Source organism: Pongo pygmaeus, chromosome X (assembly GCF_028885625.2).
Source record: "Pongo pygmaeus isolate AG05252 chromosome X, NHGRI_mPonPyg2-v2.0_pri, whole genome shotgun sequence".
Classification (NCBI taxonomy): Eukaryota; Metazoa; Chordata; class Mammalia; order Primates; family Hominidae; genus Pongo; species Pongo pygmaeus.
In genome coordinates, this window is record NC_072396.2 from 89,515,402 (window position 1) to 89,539,458 (window position 24,057).

The following is a 24,057-nucleotide window of genomic DNA, read 5'->3' on the forward strand; positions in this document are numbered from 1 at the left end:
CTCTTCCTGGGTCTTGAGCCTGTTGGACTCAGACTAGCTACATCATCAGCTTTCTTAGTTCTTAGGGCTTTGTACTACCATTGTCTCTCTTGGGTTTTTAGCTTGGCAACTGCAGATTTGGAGATTTCTAGGCCTCCATAATCATATGAGCCAATTCCACATAATAGTTAAATGTAGACAGGTATGTATTCTATTGGTTCTGTTTCTCTGGAAAACCCTAACACTGGTAGTATAAACATTTTAACAATATTAAGCTTTCTCTACTGTGAACAACTCTATGCTCACAAACTAGGAAACCTAGAGGAAATCTATAAATTTCTGGAAATATGCAAACTTCCAAAATTGAACCAGGAAGAAATAGAAATCCTGAACAGACCAATAATGAATGAGATTGAGTCAGCAATAAGAATCTCTCAACAAAAAAAGCCCAAGATCACATGAATTCACAGCCAAATGCTACCAAATGTATAAAAAAGAACTAATACCAATCCTACAGAAAATGTTCCAAAATCAAGGAAGAGGAAATCCTCCTTAACTCATTCTACAAAGCCAGCATCACCCTGATAACAAAGTCAAAGAATAACACAACAAAAAGGAAAACTACACACCAATATCCTGGATTAACATAGGTTGAAAAATTCTGAACAAAATACTAGCAAACCAAATTCAACACCCACATCAAAAAAATAATACACCGTGATCAAGTGGGATTTATTCCAGGGATGCAAGAATAGTTCAACCTACGCATATCAATAAATGTGATTCACCACATAAAGAGAATCAATAACAAAAAACCATGTTATCATCTCAACAGATGCAGAAAAAGCAGTTGGTAAAATTTAGCATCTCTTTATGACAAAAACCTCCAAAAAACTAGGTATAGGAGGGGCATATCTCAAAATAATAAAAACTATATATGAGAAACCCACAGCCAACATCATACCAAATGGGAAAAAGCTGAAAACATTCCTCTTAAGATGTTGAACAAGAGAAGGACACCCACTTTCACCATTTATATTCAACATAATACTGGAAGTCCTACCCAGAGCAAGGAAGAGAAAGAATAACAAGTATCCAAATTGGAAAAGAGGAAATTTTCTGTTTGTTGATAATACCTGTAAAATCCTAAAGAGTCCTCCAAAGAACTCCTAAATTTAAATTCAGTAAAGTCTAAGGATTCAAAGTAAGCACACAAAAATCAGCAGCATTTTGATACACCAATAATGATCAAGGCCACAGTTACCAAAATGGCATTGTAGTGGTATAAAAAAATAGATACGTCAAACAATGGAACAGAATAGAGAACCTGGATATAAAGCCACATACCTACAACCAACTGATCTTTGACAACATCAACAAAAATAAACCATAGGGCAGGACACCCTGATATGGTTTGGCACTTTGCCCACACCTGAATGTCATGTTGAATTTTAATTCCCAATGTTGGGGGAGGGACGTGGTTAAAGGTGATTGGATCATTGGGGCGGATTTTCCCCTTGATGTTCTTGTGATAGTGAGTGAGTCCTCATGAGATCTGACAGTTTAAAAGTGTGTGGCACTCCTGTCTTCACTCTCTCTCTCTCCTGCTCTGCCATGGTAAGATGTGCTTGCTTCCCCTTCACCTTTCCACCATGATTGTAAATTTCCTGAGGCCTCCCAGCCATGCTTCCTGTGCAGCCTGTGAAACTGTGAGTCAACTAAACGCCTTTTCTTCATAAATTACCCAGACTCAGGTAGTTCTTTATAGCAGTGTAAGACTGAACTAATACACACCCTCTCCAATAAATGATGCTGTGAAAACTGGCTAGCCATATGCAAATGAATAAGACTGGATCCCAATCTCTCACCATATACAAAAATTGACTCAAGATGAATTGAAGACTTAAATGTAAGACCTCAAACTATCAGAGTCTTAGAAGTAAACCTAGGAAAAACTATTCTGGACTTTGGCCTAGGCAAAGAATTTATGACGAAGACTTCAAAAGCCAATGCAATAAAAACATAAAATAGACAAATGGGACTTAAACTAATGAGCTTCTGCACAGCACTAGAAACTATCAAACAGACAACCTACAGAATGAGAGAAAATGTTTGCAAACTCTGCATCAGACAAAGTTATAATATCTAGAATCTATAAGGAACTTAATTCAACAAGCAAAACACAACCCCATTAAAAATGGGCAAAGGACATGAACAGACACTTCTTCAAAGAAGACATACATGTAGTCAATTAAGATATGAAAAAATAATCAGATAAAGAAAAAGAAGAAGAAAAATACCAATATCAGGTCTTTTCTCTAATGCTCAAATTCATGCAAGAGATTTACACACACGATCAACTGAGCAAACATTCACAATATAATTCAATTGTTAAAGCCAGTAATTAGGGAGGATAACAAACCACAGTGATGGCTGGGAAAGCCAGCACACTCACAGAAAACTGGAGTAGATCTGGAAATCCCTCAGTAGCTGGTCAGTGGGGGAATATCTGCTCCTATCAGACAGAACCTCTGGGTAGCAATTGTCAAAGCCTGGAGTAGGCTTCAGAAATCTTGCAGGCAGAAATTCTAAAGGTGCCTCGTGGATTGTCAGTTCTTTGCTGTTTTAATGATATTCTACAAGTGTGCCCATTATCATCATCTCATCAATCTTTTGGCTCAATTTTCTATTGGCTCATTCTGGCTCTCAGGTGGTATCATACCACAGCCGGTTTTATCTCACCTATTATGTATATGTTTCTTACTTTAAAGGAAACCAACTTTACTGTGAGATTAATGCTCAGCCTATTACACATATGTTTATAACTTCGAGGAAAAACAATTTTACTTGAACATAATGCTCGTTCAAGTACTCATATGCTTATCACTTTGAGCAGTAAACAACTTCAGTATGGGCTTTATAACACTTAACCTGAGTGACTCCATTATGAGATATTAGGATCCTCCCACTAGTAGTCCCCAGGGTCTACTGTTCCCATCTTTATGTCCATATGAACTCAATGTTGGCTGTTAGGATTCCATAATTATTCAGGACCTATATAATAGGTACAATGTCACAACCTAATATCTTAGACAATGCTGAAGTTATTTCTTCGTTATGGTTCTCACAACCTAACTTCCTAGGTTTGAGTTGCTTTGAGAGATACTATTGTTCCTCATAAGTCAAAGGCAGATAGATGCACCCTCTCCCAAAGGCCACCTTCTTTGGGGTGGGGTCATGGGATTTTATGGGTTCTCCTCCATGCTTGTGTTCAGTCTGAAGCAATGATGATGCTATTGCCAGAAGAAATATTGGGGTGGGGGTTCCTATGAATTTTGTCTTGCATTGTTTTATACAAGAAGTCCTAAACCAAAAAGAAAGAAATAATGAAAATATTTTCAGCCAGGTGGCAATAGTCTTTTTTGATTGAAGCACATTATCTACTATATAGCTAAATTCATCCTTTGGAATTTTAATTTTCTGTGAATGACACTGTACTCCTCCCCAAGATTAGAAAGCCAGAGCACATGTCAGTGTGCATGCAACTTTCAAATATCCTCTTTTTCATTGCTTTCTGAATAGCCTGGCTATTCTCTTCCAGAACGGAGAAAAATGATTCCCTAGAAATGAGATTTCCTCATCTCTATGCGGCAAAGAGCTCATATTCATTTTCTCAGCCTCTGATAGCTTCAGAAAGGATAGTTATTGTTAGCCTGGACTATTCTTAGAGCCAGAAATGCTGTGGTTGGGGCACTTCATCAACCAAATCACAGTTGTTCTGCCTTCCCATAAGTGATGCTCTGCCATCCTCACATCCTATTAGATTGCTCGAAGAAAAAAAGTTCACTATAACTAGATGGTTTCATACAGAATCTTTACTTGTCTGTGGCTTTGGCTTGTAACAAGTTTTCCTCTTTCAATATGGGGTTGCACAACATACCCAGAGCTGTAGGCGGTACCACAAAACATCCATGTTATTCATTTATTTGTTTATGTAAGAATTACACTGAAAAATATTTGTAAACATTTAAAATTGTACTTTTTCATTTGCTTTTGTCTTGTGTTCCTTTCCAAGTATTGAAATTTCTCCCATGCAATTTGGATAAAACAGGAAACAGCTTAATTTAACTGCTGTATTCTTGCATTATATACATTTATATATATATATATTTCTATTCAATAGGCATGCATACACAGTACTATACAGATACTGAAGATGGAAGTGAAATAGTCTTTCTCCATTTTGATACACCCAGCCTTGCACCCACAAATTAGATATGGTACTAATTATGTCTATTTAATATATTGGGAGAAGAGTTTTGGAGAGGAAGTTCCAATTTAATTTCTTTTTCCACCAGTGGGAGAGACTCATTCTTGCTTGAATGTCATCAAAATATAAAAAGATGAAAGAAAACAGACAATATAATAAGTAAATCCTAACCCTGCTCAAAACATGTAGCACAATTAGAGCAAAAAAAACCCTGATTCTTAGGGATATTTGGAGAAATTCCTGATGCCAGGGCTAGGGTAGGGAAGACACAAAATGAGCCTGAAATGTAACAAAACATATTATGTTTTGTTATACCAAAAACATAATAGAAATTTTTATTTTATTGGGAGCATGCCACAAAATGCAGTTAACAAATTGAAAAGAACTCCTGCTGGAAAAATCTGAGACAATATAAACACCAAAATTATTGAGTAAACCACTGAAAAAATAAGAATTCATGACTCCACACAGACATGTATAAATATATAAATAATATATAAATATATTTTATTTATATATTATTTATATATAAAATATATTTATAATTATAATATATATTATTTTATATAATATATAAATAAATATATATTTATTTATATATTATAAATATATATTTATCTATCTCTCCATATATAATATACAATATATAAATAAATATATATTTATTTATATAGAGATAGATAAATATATAAATAAACATGGGGGAAGGGTTCTTCCTTGAAATAGATTGCTGATAAGTATGAAGGAAGTACTGGAGCTAAAAAATAATTATTTAATAATCATCATAATAAAGACAAAATTAATAAAATATGATAAATGGAGGCTGAATCTTGGGGGAAATTATGCATAGTCTCCAAGTGACTTCCCACAGACTACTTATTAGTTACAAAAAAGTAATATAACCAGTAATTATACATCAAAGAATTTGGGCATCACCTTGACTGGATGATCAAAAGGCAAGAAAGGGCTGTGGACCTGTCCCAGATTAAAGAAGCCTAGTGAGATATGACAATTATATGTGCTACCAGGTTCTAGACTGGATTCTCAATTCAAGGAGAAAATGCTGTAAAGGACACTATTGAGTCAACTGACATAGTTGGAATATAAGAGATACATTAGATGAAAGTATTTTATCATATTCTTAGGATCATGATGCACATGGCTCACCCATGAATGGTTCAGAAAAATATTATAAAATTATATGTGTGTGTGTGAGGAGACAGAGAGCAAAAGGAGTAAAATATTTATTTTATTTTTATATTCTTTTTTATCTTCTAAAAAAAGGGGGATACATGTGCAGAAAGTGCAGGTTTGTTACATAGGTATACGTATGCCATGGCGGTTTGCTGCACCTATTGACCCATCCTCTAAGTTCCCTCCACTCACCCCACACCCCCCAAGAGGCCCTGGTGTGTGTTGTTCCCCTCTCTGTGTCCATGTGTTCTCAATGTTCAACCCCCACTTATGAGTGAGAACATGCAGTATTTGGTTTCCTATCCCTGTGTTAGTTTGCTGAAGATGATGGCTTCCAGCTTCATCCATGTCCATGCAAAGGACATGATCTCATTCCTTTTTATGGCTGCATAGTATTCCATGGTGTATATGTACAGCATTTTCTTTATCCAGCCTATAATTGATGGGCATTTGCGTCGGTTCCATGTTTTTGCTATTGCAAATAGTGCTGCAATAAACATACATGTGCATGTGTCTTTATAGTAGAATGATTTATATTCCTTTGGGTATATACTCAATAATGTGATTGTTGGGTCAAATGGTATTTCTGGTTCTAGATCCTTGAGGAATCGCCATACTGTCTTCTAAAATGGTTGAAATAATTTACATTCCCACCAACGGTAAAAAGTGTTCCTATTTCTCCACAGCCTCGCCAGTATCTATTGTTTCCTGACTTTTTAATAATTGCCATTCTGACTGGCATGAGATGTTATCTCATTGTGGTTTTGATTTGCATTTCTCTGATGATCAGTGATGTTGAGCTTTTTTTCATGTTTGTTCGTCATGTAAATGTCTTCCTTTGAAAAGTGTCTGTTCATATCCTTTGCCCACTTTGTGATGGGGTTGTTTGTCTTTTTCTTGTAAATATGTTTAAGTTCCTTGTAAATTCGGGATATTAGACCTTTGTCACATGGGTAGATTGCAAAAATTTTCTCTCATTCTGTAAGTTGCCTGTTCTCTCTGATGATAGTTTCTTTTGCTGTGCAGAAGCTCTTTAGTTAACTTTAGTTAACTAGATCCCATTTGTCAATTTTGGCTTTTGTTGGCATTGCTTTTGGCATCTTTGTCATAAAGTCTTTGCCCGTGCCTATGTCCTGAATGGTATTGCCTAGGTTTTCTTCTAGGGTTTCTATGGTTTTGGGTTTTATATTTAAGTCTTTAATCCATCTAGAGTTACTTTTTGTATAAGGCGTAAGGAAGGGGTGCAGTTTCAGTTTTCTGCATATGGCTAGCCAGTTTTCCCAACACCACTTACTGAATAGGAGATCCTTTACCGATTGCTTGTTATTGCCAGGTTTGTCAAAGATCTGATAGTTATAGATTTGTGGTGTTATTTCTGACGTCTCTGTTCTGCTCCATTGGTTTATATGTTTGCTTTGGTACAAGTACCATGCTGTTTTGGTTACTGCAGCCTTGTAGTATAGTTTGAAGCCAGGTAGCCTGATGCCTCCAGCTTTGTTCTTTTTGCTTAGGATTATCTTGACTATACAGGGTCTTCTTTGATTCCATATGAAATTTAAAATAATTTTTTCTAATTCTGTAAAAACTGTCAATGGTAGTTTTATTGGAATAGCATTGAATCTATAAATAACTTTGGGCAGTATGGGCACTTTCACAATATTGATTCTTCCTATCCATGAAGATGGAGTGTTTTTCCATTTGTTTAAATTTTCTCTTATTTCCTTTAGCAGTGCTTTGTAGTTCTCCTTGAAGAGGTCCTTCACATCCCTTGTTAGCTGTATTCCTAGGTATTTTATTCTCTTTGTAGCAATTGTGAATGGCAGTTCATTCATGATTTGGCTGTCTGCTTACCTATTGTTGTTGTCAAGAAATGCTTGTGATTTTTGCACATTGATTTTGTGTCCTGAGACTTTGCTGAAGTTGCGTATCAGTTCGATAAGTTTTTGGGCTGAGATCAAGGGAATTTCTAAATATAAAATCATGTTGTCTGCAAACAAAGACAACTTTACTTCATCTCTTCCATTTTAAATACCTTTATTTCTTTCTCTTCCCTGATTTCCCTGGCCAGTACTTCCAATACTATGTTGAATAGGAGTGCTGAGAGAGGGCATCCTTGTCTCGTACTGGTTTTCAAAGGGAATGCTTCCAGCTTTTGCCCATTCAATATGATATTGGCTGTGGGTTTGTCATAAATAGCTCTTATTATTTTGAGATATGTTCCATCAATACCCGGTTTATTGAGAGTTTTTAACATGAAGGGATGTTGAATTTTATCAAAGGCCTTTTCTGCATTTATTGAGATAATCGTGTAGTTTTTGTCCTTGATTCTGTTTATGTGATGGATTACATTTATATATTTGCATATGTTGAAACAGCCTTGCATCTCAGGAATAAAGCTGACTTGATCATGGTGGATAAGTTTTCTGATGTGCTGATGGATTTGGTTTGTGAGTATTTTATTGAGGATTTTCACATCGATGTTCATCAGGGATATTGGCCTGAAGTTTTCTTTTTTTGTTTGTCTCTTCCTGGTTTGGGTATCAGGATGATGCTGGCTTCATAAAATGAGTTAGGGAGAAGTCCCTCCTTTTCAATTGTTTGGAATAGTTTCAGAAGAAATAATACCAACTTCTCTTTGTATTTCTGGTAGAATTCAGCTGTGAATCCATCTGGTTCTGGGCTTTTTTTTTTTTTCCGTTGGTAGGCTACTAATTACTGCCTCAATTTCAGAGCTTGTCTATTCAGGGATTCAACTTCTTTCTGTTTTAGTCTTGGTAGGCTGTATGCATTCAGGAATTTATCAATTTCCTCTAGATTTTCTAGTTTTTCCATGTAGAGGTGTTTATAGTATTCTTTGATGGTAGTTTGTATTTCTGTGGGGTCAGTGGTGATATCCCCTTTATCATTTTTTATTGTGCCTATTTGATTCTTCTCTGTCTTCTTTATTAGTCTAGCTAGCAGTCTATTTGTTAATTTTTACAAAAAAACAGCTCCTGTGTTCACTGACTTTTTTGGAGGGTTTTTTGTGTCTCGATCTGCTTTGATTATTCTCTGATCTTAGTTATTTCTTGTCATCTGTTAGTTTTTGGATTAGGTTGCTCTTGCCCCTCTAGCTCTTTTAATTGTGATGCTAGCATGTCAATTTGAGATCTTTCTAGCTTTCTGATGTTCACATTTAGTGCTATAAATTTCCATCTTAACACTTCTTTAGCTGTGTCCCAGAGATACTGGTACATTGTCTCTTTATTCTCAATGGTTTCAAAGAACTTCTTGATTTTTGCCTTAATTTCATTATCTACCCAGGAGTCATTCATAAGTAGGTTGTTCATTTTCCAAGAAATCGTGTGGTTTTGAGTGAGTTTCTTAATCCTGAGTTCTAATTTGATTGCACTGTGGTCTGAGAGACTGTTTGTTATTATTTCAATTCTTTTGAATTTGCTGAGGAGCATTTTACTTACAATTATGTGCTCAATTTTAGAATAAGTGCCACGTGGCATTGAGAAGAATGTATATTATATTGATTTGGGGTAGAGAGTTCCGTAGACATATACCAGGTTCACTTGATCCAGAGCTGAGTTCAAGTCCTGAATATTCTTGTTAAGTTTCTGTGTCATTGATCTGTCTAATACCAACAGTTTGGTGTCAAAGTCTTCCACTATTATTGTGTGGGAGTCTACATCTCTGTATAGGTCTCTAAGAACTTGTTTTATGAATGTGGGTGCTCCTGTATTGGGTGCATACATATTTAGAATAGTTAGCTCTTCTTGTGGAATTGTTCCCTTTACCATTATGTAATGCCCTTTTTTGTCTTTTTTGATCTTTCTTGGTTTAAAGTCTGTTTTTTCAGCAACTAGGATTGCAACTCCTGCTTTCTTTTGCTTTCCACTTACTTGGGAAAATTTCTTCCATCCCTTTATTTTGAGCCTGTGTGTGTCTTTACACATAAGATGGTCTCCTGAATACAGCACACTGATAGGTCTTGACTCATTATCCAATTTGCCAGTCTGTGTCTTTTAATTGGGGCATTTAGCCTATTTACATTTAACACTAGTATTGTTATTTGTGAATTTGATCCTGTCACCATGATGCTATTTGATTATTTTGCACACTAGTAGATGCAATTTCTTCATAGTGTCATTGGTCTTTATATTTTGGTGTGTTTTTGCAGTGGATCATACCGGTTTTTCCTCTCCATATTTAGTGCTTCTTTCAGGAGCTTTTGCAGGGAAGGCCTGGTAGTAATGAAATCCCTCAGCATTTGCTTCTCTGGAAAGGATTTTATTTCTCCTTGGCTTATGGAGCTTAGTTTTGCTGGATATAAAATTCTGAGTTCAAAATTCTTTTCTTTAAGAATGTGGAATATTGGCTCCCCATCTCTTCTGGCTTGTAGAGTTTCTGCTGAAAGGTATGCTGTTACTCTGATGGGCTTCCCTTTGTAGGTGACCTGGCCTTTCTCTCTGACTGCCCTTAACAGTGTTTCCTTCATTTCAAACTCAGAAAATCTGATGATTATGTGCCTTGTGGTTGATCTTCTCATGAATTATCTTAATGGTGTTCTCTGTATTTCCTGAATTTACATTTTAGTCTGTCTTGCTAGGTTGGGGAATTTCTCCTGGATAATATCTTGAAGTGTGTTTTCCAGCTTGTTTCCATTCTCCCTGTCTCCTTCTGGTACTCTAATCAATCATAGGTTCAGTCTTTTTATGAAGGACCATATTTCTTGAAGACTTTTTTTTTCCTTTTCATTCTTTTTTCTCTATTCATGTATGCATGTCTTATTTCAGTAAGGAGGTCTTCAAACTCTGATATCCTTTCTTCTGCTTGGTTGATTTGCCTATTGATACTTGTGTATGCTTCATGAAGTTCTCGTGCTGTGTTTTTCAGCTCCATCAGGTCATTTATGTTCCTCTCTAAACTGGTTATTCTAGCTAGCAATTCCTCTAACTTTTTATCAAGGTTTTTAGCTTCTTGCATTGGGTTAGAACATACCTTTTTAGCTTAGTGTAGTTTTCTATTACACACTTTCTGAAGCCTAATTCTGTCCATTTGTCTATCTAATCCTTCATCCAGTTTTGTGCCCTTGATGGAGAGATGTTGCAATCATTTGGAGGAGAAGAAGCACTTTGGCATTTTGAGTTTTCAGCATTTTTTTTGTTGACTCTTTCTCATCTTCATGTTTGTCTAATTTTTGTTTTTGAGGCTGCTGATCCTTGGATGGGGTTTTTGTGTGGGCCTTTTCTGTTGTTGTTGTTTATATTGTTGTTGTCACTTTCTGATTGTTTTTCTTTCAATAGTCAGGTCCCACTTCTGTAGGGCTGCTGCAGTTTGCTGAGGGTTTACTTCAGGCTGTATTCATCTGATTCACTCCTGTGCCTGGAGATGTCTCTCAAGGAGACTGGAGAACAGCAAAGATGGGTGCCTGTTCCTTCTGGGACCTCTGACCTCTACAGGCACCAACCTGATGCCAGAATGATCACTCCTGCCTGACAACCCCTGTTGGAGCATCTCGCCCAGTTGGGTGGCATGAGGAAGAGGACCCATTTAATGAAGCACTTTGTCCCTTTGTGGAAGGGGTGTGCTTTGCTGTGGGGAAACTCACTTGTCTGGGCTGCCTGGATTCCTCAGAACTACCAGGAGAAAAGGCTAAGTCTGCTTGTCTGCAGAGACTGCAGCCATCCCTCTCCCTAGGGGCTCAGGCCCAGGGAGATCTGAATTCTGTCCCTGAGCCTCTGGCGGGAGTTATTGGAGATCCTGCAGGGAAGCCCCTCCCAATGAAGAAGGATGGTTCAGGTTTAGGCCTGAAGAGGCACTCTGGCTGAAGACTGCCACAGCCAGTGTGTTGGGCTGTGGGGACAAGTCTTGGGACCAAGTCGTCCATCCTACTTGGCTCCAGCAGGGGAAAAGTGCAGCCTGTAGCTATAGAAATGGGTGTCGTCTTTCCCCCACTCAGGGAGCTTAGCGTGTTAGGCAGTTGCCAGTCCCATTGCTGGCTGCTGCCCCTCCCCCAAGGAGCTCAAATGGCTTAAACAGCAGGCAGCTGTAGCTGGTGCTGGTCACCTTTCCCCCCAGGAGTTCAGCAGGCTTAAGCAGATTCCAGCTGAGAGGCTGTAAGAATCTGTGCATTCTGGGCTTGAAACACTAGGCCCTGGTGGCATGGGTTCACAAGTGGAATCATCCGGTCCATGGGTTGCACAGTACCGTGGAAAAATAACAGTTTCCCTAGCTGGATAGCACACTCACTCACCACCTCCCTTGGCTAGGGGGAGGAAGCTTTCCTTTCCCATGCAGCTCGTGGCTATCAGGTGGGCCGCTGCACCACACTGTTCTTCCTTCTCTCCATGAATCACGCCAGCCTTCTAGACAACTTTGATGAGAGAACCCGGATCCTTCGGTTGCTGGTGAAAGATTCACACACTTACGTTGTTTTCTTTTTCAATAGGAGCTTTCAAAAGCTGCTGCTTCTAGTCAGCCATCTTGACTCCACCCCCAGGAGTAAAATATTAACAATAGATATAGCTGCATAAAAGGTATACAAAAGTTCTTTGTACTATTTTTATTTTTTATTATATTTAAATGTGAATTTATTTTCAAATAAAAATGGGTTCCTAATAGGAAACTCTAGTAAGCCAATATAATTTCCCCTTCCATTTTGATGATTGGTTTGCCCTAATAGAAAAATCCAGTAAGCAAATATAATTTTGCCTTCCATTTTGATGGTTGGTTTGCCACTTAGGTATAAATGGATGAAGGCCAATAAGATCTGCAGTGGCTTAGCACTGTGGCCTGAGGATAAGTCAAAGATGATTTCACATCCGAAGTTGCAAAGGCTTGGGTAGCCTCTGGAAGCCTTGGAATTTATCTGAATGAAATGTTGATAGGTTTTAATTTATTGTTGAAAATTCAAAACTATGGTTAACAAGATATTGCTTAGAAATCATTGCAGGATATATATATATCACAAGTTATGTGAATGTGGTCCCTCTCTCAAATATCTTATTGTACTGTACTTACTTATTTTCAGAACATGACTGACTATGGATAAATGAAACTGTGGAAAATGAAACCACAGACAAGGGGGACTACTATTTGATACAAATAGGAAATCATAAATGTGTATGTAATGTTAGTATATTCATCTGGTAAATGCCTGGCAACCAAAAAATGAAGTGCAATACAGTAACTACTTCTGAAAACTAAACTTGCTGATAATGTCCCAGGTGAGAAGCAAAACTGAGAGAAAACTGTTGCAATTGCATGTTCAAATAGTGTTATGTATGGAAAAAAAAGTAGTGATTTGCCACTATATATTAGTGTGGCATCTATTTCAGTTGCTCATGAAGCCCGGTGGTTTTCCACCTTATATAGAGAGAAATACTCTAGCTGCTACTGCTGCTACTATTAGTAGTAATAATAATAATAATCTAGCAGTTGATGATTCTCAGCCATAAATTCAGGTGTGCAAACTACTCCTTTCATTTGCTACAACTCATTTTAAGGACTCTGGACTTTTATTCTGCCTGAGGGAAAAATCATCATCATCATTATCATCATCATCATCATCATCATCATCATCATCTAGTCATTACCAAGCTCATTCGATTTAGGATTTAAACATAATCAGCTAAGGTTGCTGCCCTCCTACTTCTCCCTGAGAGATGTTATAAAGTGTAGAAGTGGTAGAACTTACATATTATGGTGGGTGAGGACAGCTGGTTGTCTGTGGATTTCTGTGTAATGCTGGCTTCCACTGAGAAGCTTGAGGGCCTATTCCTGAGGTATATTCACACATACACCCTGTCATTACTATGGTCTGGGATGCCAGTGGTGACACCATTTTCTTTTGCTGACAGTCCTGTTCACTCTTCATCTTTCTCTCCCCAACTGTGAGTCCCTTTAAGGTTCATTGGCTCTCTCTTGGGCCTTATATGTCTCATGTGTGTATGTGCTGGGTAAGTAGAACATATGATCTCTCAGTCCCTCTCCCTGCTACTGGAGTAAATAGGACTCTGTCCTTAGGATAATCAGGTAAGGTAATTCACTAAATCATTATTACTCTACTGTTCCTATTCCAAGCTGAACCTGGGCCCTCTCTACAAGACTTGCAGTCCCCTTGGGTTACATTCTATGAAGCAACACATAGCTGTCTTCTGACCTGAGTTCTCTCCTACCCCAAATATATTTTTTTCCCTATTTTATTCCACTATGGCCACAAACACTCCCAAGCAAGGTTTCAACCCAGAAGGGGGAGATAAGGCAAAGAACCTCTTGTGAGAGACTAAGACCAGTATTAATTTGTTAATCTCTTTTTATAGACTGAAGCTTTGTGTTTCCCCACAATTCATATGTTGAAGCCCCAAACCCCAATGTGACTGTATTTGAAGATAGCCTTTATGGAGGTAGTCAAGGATAATTAGGTTATAAGAGTGAGACCCAATATCCCTGATGAACATCGATGTGAAAATTCTCAATAAAATACTGGCAAACTGAATCCAGCAGCACATGAAAAAGCTTATCCACCACGGTCAAGTCAGCTTCATCTCTGGGATGCAAGGCTGGGACAACATACACAAATCAGTAAATGTAGTCCATCACATAAACAGAACCAATGACAAAAACCAAATGATTATCTCAACAGATGCAGAAAAGGCCTTTGACAAAATTCAACAACACTTCATGCTAAAAACTCTCAATAAACTAGGTACTGATGGAATGTATCTCAAAATAATAAGAGATATTTATGACAAATCCACAGCCAATATCATACTGAATGGGCAAAAACCAGAAGCATTCCCTTTGAAAACCAGCACAAGACAAGGATGCCCTCTGTCACCACTCCTATTCAACATAGTATTGGAAGTTCTGGCCAGGGCAATCAGTCAAGAGAAAGAAATAAATAAAGGGTATTCAATTAGGAAAATAGGAGACCTAATTGTCTCTGTTTGCAGATGATGTGATTGTATATTTAGAAAACTCCATCATCGCAGCCCAAAATCTCTTTAAGCTGATAAGCAACTTCGCAAGTCTCAGGATACAAAATCAATGTGCAAAAATCACACGCATTCCTATACACCAAGAACAGACAAACAGAGCCAAATCATGAGTGAACTCCCATTCACAATTGCTACAAAGTCAATAAAATACCTAGGAATCCAACTTACAAGGAATGTGAAGAACCTCTTTAAGGAGAACTACAAACCATAGCTCAATGAAATAAAAGAGGACACAAACAAATGAAAGAACATTCTATGCACATTGATAGGAAGAATCAATATCATGAAAATGGCCATACTGCCCAAGGTAATTTATAGATTCAATGCCATACCCATCAAGCTACCAATGACTTTCTTCACAGAGTTGGAAAAAACTACTTTAAATTTCATATGGAACCAAAAAGAGCCTGCATAGTCAAGACAATCCAAAGCAAAAAGAACAAAGCTGGAGGCATCACACTACCTGTCTTCAAACTATAGTACAAGGCTACAGTAACCAAAACAGCATGGCACTGATACAAAAACACATATGTAGACCAATGGAACAGAACAGAGGCCTCAGAAATAACACCACACATCTACCACCATCTGGTCTTTGACAAACGTGACAAAAACAAGCACTGGGGAAAAGATTCCCTATTTATTAAATGGTGCTTGGAAAACTGGCCAGCCATATGTAGAAAGCTGAAGCTGGATCCCTTCCTTACACATTATACAAAAATTAACCCAAGAAGGATTAAAGACTTAAATATAAGACCTAAAACCATAAAAACCCTAGAAGAAAACCTAGGCAATACTATTCAGGACATAGGCATGGACAAAGACTTCATCACTAAAACACCAAAAGCAATGGCAACAAAAGCCAAAATTGACAAATGGGATCTAATTAAACTAAAGAACTTCTGCACAACAAAAGAAGCTATCATTAGAGTGAAAAGGCAACCTACAGAATGAGAGAAAATTTTTGCAATCTACCCATCTGACAAAGGGCTAATATCCAGAATCTACAAATAACTTAAACAAATTTACAAGAAAAAAACAAACAACCCCATCAAAAAGTGGGCAAAGGATATGAACAAAAGAAGACATTTATGCAACCAATAGACACATGAAAAAGTGCTCATCATCACTGGTCATCAGAGAAATGCAAATCAAAACCACACTGAAATACCATCTCACACCAGTTAGAATGGTGATCATTAAAAAGTCAGGAAACAATACCTGCTGGAGAGGATGTGGAGAAATAGGAATGTTTTTACACTGTTGGTGGGACTGTAAACTAGTTCAACCCTTGTGGAAGACTGTGGCGATTCCTCAAGGATCTAGAACTAGAAATACCATTTGACCCACCCATCCCATTACTGGGTATATACCCAAAGGATTATAAATCATGCTACTGTAAAGACACATGCACACGTATGTTTATTGTGGCACTATTCACAATAGCAAAGACTTGGAACCAACCCAAATGTCCACCAATGATAGACTGGATAAAGAAAATGTGGCACATATACACCATGGAATACTATGCAGCCATAAAAAGGGATGAGTTCATGTCCTTTGTAGGGACATGGATGAAGCTGGAAACCATTATTCTCAGCAAAATATCGCTATGACAGAAAACCAAACACCGCATGGTCTCACTCATAAGTGGAAGTTAAACAATGAGAACACATGGACACAGAGAGGGGAATATCATGCACCGGGGCATTATGGGGGAGGGATAGCATTCGGAGAAATACCTAATGTAAATGACGAGTTGATGGGTGCAGCAAACCAACATGGCACATGTATACCTATGTAAAAAACCAGCACATTGTGCACATGTACCCTAGAACTTAAAGTATAATAGTAATAATAAGAGTGAGGCCATAATCCAGTAGACTTAGTGTCCCTGTAAGAAGAGACACAAGGGAGCTCACTCTTTGTCTCTCCATGCTTTCTCAGAAGAAGGATCATATGAGAACAAATCTGCTATCTACAAAACAGGAAGCAAGACCAAACCACAAATAGAACCCTGCATGAACCTTGACCTTAGGCTTTTCCAGCTTCCAGAACTGTGAGAAAATAAATTCCTGTTGTTTAAGTCATGCAAGCTTTGGTACTTTGTTATCACAAGTAGAGTAAGACATCTCTCAATTCTGTATTTGCCAGCTTTGGCTCATTGTAGTTTGAAAAGCTAGCTCTAAGTTTATCATGCAGGCCTCCCTAATCTATACTAATACTATATACCGGTATATCTCAAACTTGAGCATGCATGAGAAAAATCTGGAGGACTTGTTCAAAGTCAGATTGTTGGGCCATACCACAGTTTCTGATTCAGTGTCTTAGGAACTAAGATGTTATACTTCTAAGAAACTCTCAGGTGATACTAATACCTCTAGTACAGGAACCACGCTTTGTGAACCACTGCTATACACTACAGTATATTAGTGTAAAATACTTACACTTTAGAATAAACTTTTACTGCATTAGCCTGCAAGTATCTGTAGACTTTTAATTCAAAATCATGTTTTTAAGACTAAAATAAAAAGAAAACAACTCTCTTCTCAGAAAGTTTAACTTTTGCAATTCAAAAGTGCCTTCACTTTCAAAATTATTATCTTTTCTGAGTTTTTAAAAATCTGTTTAGACAGATGCTTGAAGGCAGCATGCTCTTTAAGAGTCATCACCACTCCCTAATCTCAAGTACCCAGGGACACAAACACTGCAGAAGGCCGCAGGGACCTCTGCCTAGGAAAACCAGAGACCTTTGTTCATGTGTTTATCTCCTGACCTTCTCTCCACTATTATCCTATGACCCTGCCATATCCCCCTCTCTGAGAAACACCCAAGAATGATCAATAAATACTTAATAAAAAATAAATAAATAAAAAATAAAAATCTGTTTAGAAACGCAAGTGATTTTGTTCTTGAGGGATTCCTTTGGGTGAAAACTTTCTCCAGATAATTTGAAAGCCAATGATTCAGTAGATGAAGGGTCTCACAGAAGCAGGAAAATGCACGAAAGAAAAACTTTAGTTGTCTTCAAATTTGATCCTCCCACAAAAATAACTACCACTTATTTAGAGTTATTGCCAGGCACTATACTGTGTAATTATTTCTATTTTATCATTTATTTCTCACAATAAATTTCTTCAATATATATGACATTTTTGTTATTGTTATTGAAGTTGTTGTTCCCAGTTACAGATGAACAAAATGAGGCTTAGAGAAGTTAAGAGACTTACCTAAGTTTTCACAAGTAAGTGGCAGAGCTGGAATTCTCAGGCTTGACTGACTACAATTCACTCTTAACCACTGCTAGAAAGCCTTTCTGACAGAATTGGTTGTTGTTTTCTTTAAAGAAAATTTGTTATGACTAAAAAGGAATTACCTACACTTATTCAAACTTACTTACTATGTCATTTTCCTTTTGTAAGACACATTCAGGCTAAATATTAGGAAAAATGCTCAAGTCAGATCTATTAGACTGTGAAATTACCTCTCACTGGATGTGGTCACAACTTCATGCCCTTGGTATTTTAAGTGGAGGATACAGAGCACTGGGTCACGTACCATCTGAAACAATTTAATATGAGCAAGGAGATTGACCTCATAATCGTTCGATTAACTTTTAATAGTACCTTAACATTTGATTTCTTTTGATTCTAGTTTCACATTTGTTTAGTCATTTCCAGTATTTCTTCAATGGCAAACAAATGTTTGCTTTGGTCTGACCCATTATTCATGGGAGATTCACACTAGAAAATGTGGTTATGGGAGCCCCACCCAAATGCCAATAAGATGTATCTGCATATCTTCCTCATTCTCCTTGATGAACACTATGGACACTGGCCACAACATAGCCATCTGGCAGTGGGGAGAGAAACAGCATAAAAATGAGATATGCATTTGTAGACAAAATATCGATGAATGAATCTCTGAAAGCTAAGATGAAGATGAAGCTGAACAGGCAGGTAAATCATTCTGATACTTGTGTTAGTGCTAAAATTATGTTCCCCCACTTTCTTTTTTTTTTTTTCTGATGACAGCAGTGCAGGTGACAAAAAATACTTTCAATTTTGCTGCTGAAACAAATACTGAAGCACAGAAAGCAGGTTCCATTTTGCTGCTGAGAAAGCAACCTGCCCTCCAGATAAAAGAGAGAATACAATGATATTCGCCTGTTTATGGTACAATCTGTAGTTTATACTCAGACTAGGGTAAGGGGGTTTGGAAAACAACTAAATGGAAATTCAATAAATGAAATGTGAGTAATGTGAACTTTACTCCATTCTTTTGTTGAGTTTTCTCACCCTTTGCACTGATTTTGATCTGTAAGTCTAGTGTAAGAATAGGAGGAGAAAATTCTTGAATCTCTGGTTACTAAACTTCATATATATATATATGTTATATATATATGTTATATATATAATAGAAAAAAGTCAACATATATAGAGTGCTTACTACATACCAAACACTTTGTTAAACATCTTTCTCATTTATTTCTCACAACCACCCCATGAGATAGATACCATTATCGTCTCCACTTTTACAGATGAGGGCACAGGTTTAGAGAAGTTGAATGACTTTTCTAAGGTCACACGGCCAGTAGGTAGTGATGCTAGGATTCAAACAGGCAATCTGATTTCAGAATCTGTGCTTTTAATAATCATGTTCTATTGCGTCTCACCTACAGTGTTTAAACAAAAAATAAAGAGCAGTAACTTGATCACTGTTATGTAGTAAGGACTGGAAAAGTTTACCAAAAAAATTATCTGTGGTGTGGATCTACCCATTTGTAGTTTATTAAGTGCCTTTACTCAAATTTACAAATTTTAGATTTACATACTCCCTTATTTGATTTCACAACAATCTTAAGCATTGGCAAGGCAAGCAAATTTACTTCCATTTATTAGATAAAGAAACTGAATTTCAGAGAAATTAAGTAAATATATTAAATCTACACAGCTAATAAGACAAAAATAAGATTTGAACTCCAAAACGAGTGTACTTTCTGCTCTGACATACTGCTGCTAGATATCTGCTAGATATGAAGGAATTAAGAAGGAAAGTGAAAAATGTTTTGAAACAAATGATAATAGAAACACAACATACCAAAACCTATGGGATTCAGCAAAAGCAGTAGTAAGAGGGAAGTTTATAGCTATAAGTGCCTACATCAAAAAAAGTGGAAAAATTTAAAGTGAACAATCTAATGATACATCTTAAAGAATTAGAAAAGCAAGAGCAAACCAAACCCAAAATTAGTAGAAAAAAATTATATATATAAAAGCAGAGATAAATAAAATTGAAATAAAAAATACCAAAAAAATTGGATCCCATCCTTACACAATATACAAAAATCATCTCGAGATGAATTAAAGTCTTAAATGTAAAACCCAAAACTAAAAAAACCCTGGAAGACAACCTAGATAATACTATTCAGGAGATAGGCATGGGCAAAGATTTCATGATGAAGATGCCAAAAGCAGTTGCAACAAAAGCAAAAATTGACAAATGGGATCTGATTAAACTTAAGAGCTTCTGCACAGCAAAAGATATTATCAACAGAATAAACAGACAACCTACAGAATAGGTGAAAATTTTTGCAAACTATGCATCTGACAAAGGTCTAATATCCAGCATCTATAGGACTTTAAACAAATTTAAAAGAAAAAAACTACTAAAAAGTGAGCAAATTACATGAACAGACACTTCTCAAAAGAAGACATACATGTGACCAACAATCATATGAATAAAGCTGAACATCACAGATCATTAGAGAAATGCAAATCAAAACCACAATGAGATACCATCTCCCACCCATCAGAATAGCTATTATTAAAAAGAAACACTTTTACACTGTTGGTGGGACTGTAAATTCATTCAATCATTGTGAAAGGCAGCGTGGAAATTTCTCAAAGACCTAAGGACAGAACTACCATTTGACCCAGCAATCCCATTACTGGGTATATACCCAAAGGAATATAAATCGTTATTATAAAAACACATGCATGCATATGTTCGTTGCAACACTATTCACAATAGTAAAGACATGGAATCAACCCAAATGCCCATCAATAATAGACTGGATAAAGAAAATGTGGTACATATACACCATGGAATATTGTGCAGTCATAAAAATAATAAGTTTATGTCCTTTGCAGGGACATGGATGCAACTGGAGGTCATTACCTTTACCAAGCTAATGCAGGAACAGAAAACCAAATACCTCATGTTCTTACTTACAAGTGGGAGCTAAATGATGAGAACACAGGAACACATAGAGGGGAACAACACACACTGGGGCCTATTGGAGTGTTGGAGGTGGGAGAAGAGAGAGAAGCAGAAAAAAATTACTAATGGTCACTAGTCTTAATACCTGGGTGATAAAATAATCTGTACAATGAACCCTCATGACACACATTTACCTATGTAACAAACCTGCTCATCCTGCAAATGTGCTCCCAAACTTAAAGTAAAAGTTAAAAAAAATTTAAAACAAAATATTTGCTACTAAGAAAAAGCAATACAAAAAAATCAATGAAACAATAAGTTGTTTTTTTCAAAATGTAAGCAAAATTGACAAACCTTTAGCCAGAGCAACTATGAAAAAAAAGGACAAGATCCAAATAAATAAAATCAGAAATGAAAAAGGAGACATTACGACAGATATTGCAGAAATTCAAAAAAATCATTAGTGGCCACTATGAGCAACTTTATGCCAATAAATTGGAAAATCTAGACAAAATGCATAAATTGCTACACACATACAAACTACCAAGATTGAATAAGGAGGAAATCCAAAACCTGAACAAACCAATAACAAGTAACGAGATCAATGCCATAAGAAACAGTCTCCCAGTAAAGTCCGGGACCTGATGGCTTCACTGTTGAGGTCTACAAAATAATTAAAGATGAACTAATACCAATCCTACTCAAACTCCTCTGGAAAAAAAGAGGAGGGGAGAATACTCGCAAACTCCTAAAAGGCCATTATTACCCTGACACAAAACCAGATAAAGATATGTCAAAAAATTTGTAACTACAGGCTAATATCTCAGATGAATAGTGATGTGTAAATTCTCAACAAAATACTAGCAAACTCAATTCAACAATACATTAGAAAAATCCTTGATTATGACCTTTTAGGATTTATTTATTGGAAGCTAGGATGATTCAAAATATGCAAATAAATCAATGTGATATATCATATCAGCAGAAGGAAGGATAAAAACCATATGATCATTTTAATTGGTGCAGCAAAAGCACTTGATAGAACTCAACATCCCTTCATAATAAAAACCTTCAAAAATTAGGCATAGAAGAAGCATATCTCAACATGATAAAAGCTGTATATGACAGAACCACAGCTAATATCATACTGAATGGGGAAAAACTGACAGCCTTTCCTCTAAGATCTGGAACACAGCCAAGTTGCCCACGGTCACTAGTGTTATTCAATATAGTACTGGAAGTTCCAGCTAAAGCAATCAGATAAGAGAAAGATATAAAAATAACCACATTGGAAAGGAATAAATCAAATTATTCATGTTTGCAGATGATATGATCTTATATTTAGAAAAACATGACTCCACAAGAAAACTATTAGAATTTAGGAACAGGTTCAGTAAATTTGCAGGATACAAAATCAACATTAAAAAATTAGTTGCATTTTTATACATCAACAGTGAACAATGTGAAAAATAAATTTAAAAAGTAATTTATTTACAATACCCGGGGGGAGGAGCCAAGATGGCCGAATAGGAACAGCTCCGGTCTACAGCTCCCAGCGTGAGCGACGCAGAAGACGGGTGATTTCTGCATTTCCATCTGAGGTACCGTGTTCATCTCACTAGGGAGTGCCAGACAGTGGGTGCAGGTCAGTGGGTGAGTGCACCGTGCACCAGCCGAAGCAGGGGCGAGGCATTGCCTCACTCGGGAAGCACAAGGGGTCAGGGAGTTTCCTTTCCAGGGCTGACAGACGGCACCTGGAAAATCGGGCCACTCCCACCCGAATACTGTGCTTTTCCGATGGGCTTAGGAAACGGTGCCCCAGGAGAGTATAGCCCACACCTGGCTCAGAGGGTCCTACGCCCACAGAGTCTCGCTGATTGCTAGCACAGCAGTCTGAGATCAAACAGCAAGTCAGCAGCGAGGCTGGGGGAGGGGCGCCCGCCATTGCCCAGGCTCGCTTAGGTAAACAAAGCAGCCTGGAAGCTTGAACTGGGTGGAGCCCACCACAGCTCAAGGAGGCCTGCCTGCCTCTGTAGGCTCCACCTCTGGGGGCAGGGCACAGACAGACAAAAAGACAGCAGTAACCTCTGCAGACTTAAATGTCCCTGTCTGACAGCTTTGAGGAGAGCAGTGGTTCTCCCAGCACGCAGCTGGAGATCTGAGAACGGGCAGACTGCCTCCTCAAGTGGGTCCCTGACCCCTGACCCCCGAGCAGCCTAACTGGGAGGCACCCCCCAGCAGGGGCAGACTGCAGCTGGAGATCTGAGAACAGGCAGACTGCCTCCTCAAGTGGGTCCCTGACCCCCGAGCAGCCTAACTGGGAGGCACCCCCAGCAGGGGCAGACTGACACCTCACACGGCCGGCCAGGTACTCCAACAGACGTGCAGCTGAGGGTCCTGTCTGTTAGAAGGAAAACTAACAGAAAGGACATCCACACGAAAAACCCATCTGTACATCACCATCATCAAAGACCAAAAGTGGATAAAACCACAAAGATGGGGAAAAAACAGAGCAGACAAAATGGAAACTCTAAAAAGCAGAGTACCTCTCCTCCTCCAAAGGAACGCAGTTCCTCATGAGCAACGGAACAAAGCTGGACGGAGAATGACTTTGACGAGTTGAGAGAAGAAGGCTTCAGACGATCAAATTACTCCGAGCTATGGGAGGATATTCAAACCAAAGGCAAAGAAGTTGAAAACTTTGAAAAAAATTTAGAAGAATGTATAACTAGAATAACCAATACAGAGAAGTGCTTAAAGGAGCTGATGGAGCTGAAAACCAAGGCTCGAGAACTACGGGAAGAATGCAGAAGCCTCAGGAGCCGATACGATCAAATGGAAGAAAGGGTATCAGCCCTAGAAGATGAAATGAATGAAATGAAGCGAGAAGGGAAGTTTAGAGAAAAAAGAATAAAAAGAAACGAGCAAAGCATCCAAGAAATGTGGGACTATGTGAAAAGACCAAATCTACGTCTGATTGGTGTACCTGAAAGTGACGGGGAGAATGGAAACAAGTTGGAAAACACTCTGCAGGATATAATCCAGGAGAACTTCCCCAATCTAGCAAGGCAGGCCAACATTCAGATTCAGGAAATACAGAGAACGCCACAAAGATACTCCTCGAGAAGAGCAACTCCAAGACACATAATTGTCAGATTCACCAAAGTTGAAATGAAGGAAAAAATGTTAAGGGCAGCCAGAGAGAAAGGTCGGGTTACCATCAAAGGGAAACCCATCAGACTAACAGCGGATCTCTCGGCAGAAACCCTACAAGCCAGAAGAGAGTGGGGGCCAATATTCAACATTCTTAAAGAAAAGAATTTTCAACCCAGAATTTCATCTCCAGCCAAACTAAGCTTCATAAGTGAAGGAGAAATAAAATCCTTTACAGACAAGCAAATG

At 37.8% G+C, this 24,057-nt stretch overlaps 1 protein-coding gene across 1 annotated transcript in view; it reads right to left on the minus strand.

The window, feature by feature from the left end:
* POF1B (POF1B actin binding protein) overlaps positions 1-22,304 on the minus strand; it is a 436,069-nt gene extending 413,765 nt beyond the window's left edge. Inside the window, exon 1 of the mRNA XM_063660750.1 lies at positions 22,156-22,304. The gene's annotated coding sequence lies outside the window, so the exon portion shown is untranslated. The remainder of the gene's footprint in view (positions 1-22,155) is intronic.
* Between the last annotated feature and the right edge of the window lie 1,753 nt (positions 22,305-24,057).